Here is a 3,926-nt window from a genome sequence, read left to right on the forward strand (position 1 = left end):
ATAAGACAGGTTCCACCTGCACGTCCTAAGCAGGTTCTAATCATCTGTCACCCAATCTTAAACACCTCATTTTAATTTTAAGGATTTTGAAGTGGAGATAAATGTAGGCAAGCATACGGATCTGAGCGACTTTGATAAGGGCCAAATTGTGATGGCTAGACGATTGGGCCAGAGCATCTCCAAAACAGCAGGTGTTGTGGGATGTTCCATGTATGCAGTGGTTAGTACTACCAAAAGTGGTCCAAGGAAGGACAGTCGGTGAAGTGATGACAGGGTCATGGGCATCAAAGGCTCACTGATGGGAAGTGAAGGCTAGCCAGTAGGATCCAATTCCACAGAAGAGCCCCTGCAACACTGCAAAAATTGTTGAGGAATGGTTTGAAGAACATGGCAACGAGTTCAAGGTGTTGAGTTGGCCTCCAAATTCCCCAGATCTCAGTCTGATTGAACATGCGTGGGATGCCCTGGACAAACAAGTCTGATGGAGGTCCCACATCACATCTTAAAAGACTTAAAGGATCTGCTGCTAACATCTTGGTGCCAGATATCATATCACACCTTCAGAGGTCTTGAGGAGTCCATGCGTGAACGGGTCAGAGCTGTTTTGGTGGTACAAGGGGGAACTACACAATATTAGGCAGGAGGTTTTAATGTTATGACTGATTATCAGGAGTCTAGTCACAAACGACGCAAATCAAATGGTAATTTTTTATATATATAATATTGCTACTACTTAGAGTTATTAACAGCTTTGTCTGCTATTATTTCACTGTTTTAAAAAGGTAATTGTCAGATCACAAAGAGCTAGCTTTACTTCGGAAGCCTACAGTGATAATTTGATCTTGGCTTTCACTTGGCTTTTCGGTGTCGTTTAACAAAGCTTTACTTGAACTGATCTAATAGAACATCTCTTAAGATTGTGGTCAGGATTCCCCCAAGGGAAAATGGCAATTGGATGTCAATAGGCAATGAAACCCCATACTGGTAAACCACATATGCTTACATTTGAGGTTTGATGATAGTAACCCAGTCGAATAAGTCATTGGAAAAAGGCTAATATATTATTATATTGTTTTGGAGTTGTGTTCATGCCATGAAACACTAAAACAGACAGTATATAATTACTGGTTGAATTTGTGTCTCAATATCCAGTGAAGTTTAGCTCTTTCTCGGGCCTGCTCACTTTTTGTATCTTCTTAATTATTGCCATTTTAGTGGCGTTAAAATTCTTCTTAGCACAAAGTACAATGTTTTTCAAGGCAACAGTTATGCTCAATAAGGCAATGTGTTGGGTAAGTTTCTCAAAAAGGTAATCCACTACAGATGACTAATTACTACTTTAAAATTGTAATTTGATTAAGTTACTGATTACTGCATGTAAAAATCTCTACAAAGTGAAATTCATAGTGCTTTCAGTAATTTTAGCACGTCAATGTACAACATCATCAGAAAAAGTTGGATTTGTCATAAAACTTGCCTCGGGTGCCTCACTGTTTGTAGAACTACCAGACGGATAAAATATCAAACTTTTCTAACTAGGCTAGTTTAGTGTCGCTAGCCAAGGAGAGGCAGAGCTAAGCTCTCATTGTATAGGTTTAACTGCTACAGTGCCATGCAAAGTACATTATGCTTCCTCATGCTCTGCTCATATCATTTTAAACTGGAACCTATATAGACATTTACACACCTTGTTTTCCTGCTCAGCATCAGAGGATGTTACTGTTTCAGTTTCAACCGCTTTACTGATTTTTAAAAAATCAGCTTATATCCATTTTTCTTCACATAGACTGTGAGCTAGTGTTTGGCAGAATTGAGACTCAGCCAATAAGACACGAGTGTTTCCACATATTTTCCTGTAAATCTTGTCTGATTGGCCTCGCCTCCATTCACTGAAGATATTCAATTAGAGGCGGTCTTCTTTTACTGACGTTCAGTTACGTAGTGACAAACCGCTCCAAGTGTAGAATTATTCGGGGCTAATGAAAAAAGCAAAAAAGTAAAATGAGATTTATTTAAAAAATGCATTTTACTTAATATTGTTTTCTTAACAATACATTTGTAATGCAAGTGACGTAATTATACTGACATCAGTAACCGTAATCAAATTAAATAAATTTAAAATGTAATGCATTACAATAACGCATAATCAGAAATAGTCATTAGATTACAGCAATGAGTTACTTTGTTACTTTGTTATGTGTTACACCCAACTCAGGCTATGACTTACACAACTGTGCAATTGTTACATTAAATCTTACTTTACATTACATTTACTTAGTTTACTTTATTTTGGCAAGCAGGTCCATTTTACTAGTTAGAAAGAATACAATCAAATAATACATTAAAATCCACAGGTAAGCAGGGTTAAGGCCCAGTAGACCTCTTTTTCATTTATACAAGCAAAACTGATGGCATCAGTGAAAATCTGGAGGCAAAAAGCTTACTGATCTGCTATGGCCTGCAACAGACAAAGGAAGGGAAATAACCTATTCAAAGATTTTGTACCCACCACTGTCAGAGTATGCTTTGCAATTGCAGATGAAGGATTGTGCTGAGCACTTAAAAAGAAAAAATTATGTTAAGTAATGGATATAAAATATCCAGTCGTTCAAATTAGCCAGTGATCAGAGATTACATACTTGACTAGGTATGTATACAGCAGAAAATTACAGATTTTTAAACTGCATATAACTATGTTGTGTTTTCAATTTATTTCATTTGCCCAGTTAGAGCCTTTCATGGCCTCAAAGAAAATTTGTGAGTCTCATTTTCGGGATGGTGTTTGATGAAAACTAAGGTGTCATTGCTCAGATTTTGATGACAATATCAAGCCCACAGTCTAAATAAATGCTGCTGGTTAGATTGATGATGGTGTCTGTTTAATGGGAAATTTCTAAAATGCCATAGAGATGTGGTCTCATCTGTTCATTTAAATTTACCTCCAAAATGTTTTGCCTTCAGGTGTGTGTGCAGACACATCATGTGACCCTGGGAAGTGGTGTTTTTTGGACATCCAGGAATTAAGACTTATAGGATCACAGGCACTACATTAACCAATGAGATAACACAACCACAGTTAATATTTGCACATCTTTAAGGCCTGTCTATGAACAGTAATGGGGCAATATGGGAAAAATATGGCACAAAGCTGTGAGGTAAAAAAGAAAAAAGGATCAGTTTTGTAAACCATAAAGAATGTATTTCTTCCTAACCACTAGTGGCAGTATTGTACCAAAATCTTTCAAATACAATATCCAATCAGTGAAAATTGCCAGTGATCAGAGATTACATACTTGACTATATTTGTACAGATATGTATACAGCAGAAAATTACAGATTTTAAAATGCATATAACTATGTTGTGTTTTCAATTAGGAAAATATATATGTGTATCTGATATCACATTTCATTTCATTTGATTTTGAGACTTACTTGAGACTTGAGAGCTTCATATACTGTAGCCCATAGATTTTACAGTATATTATGTCTGGCTATAGCTGTAGACATAAACCAGTGTTTACGCAGAAAACACGAGTATACACAAATGTCTTTTATCCCAATGGAATCAGACCACTATATGAATCTCAGTCTATCAGATGAAACTGTAATATCATTTGCTTTTGTAAATTTTCCAAATTGTAAAGGTCTCTATTGATTCGTTTGTTACCAGCTCAAAATAATAAAAACAAAAGAATGCTCTATGCAGACAGAACTGAATCATCTGGGCGAAATTAAAAATGAAAGAGACCTTAAAAACACAAAGAGTAATGCTGAGGTATACACATCACAAGAAAATCTGTTGTATTCAAGTTTAATCAGAACTCACAGGCTTTTAGAAAATTCAGCAATATGATGCAGGTGCAGTGTAAATGCATGCTCTGTGTTGTGGCTATTGCTCGCTCTGTCTTTCTCTCTCTCTCACACAC

Source organism: Ictalurus punctatus, chromosome 14, assembly GCF_001660625.3.
Source record: "Ictalurus punctatus breed USDA103 chromosome 14, Coco_2.0, whole genome shotgun sequence".
Lineage (NCBI taxonomy): Eukaryota > Metazoa > Chordata > Actinopteri > Siluriformes > Ictaluridae > Ictalurus > Ictalurus punctatus.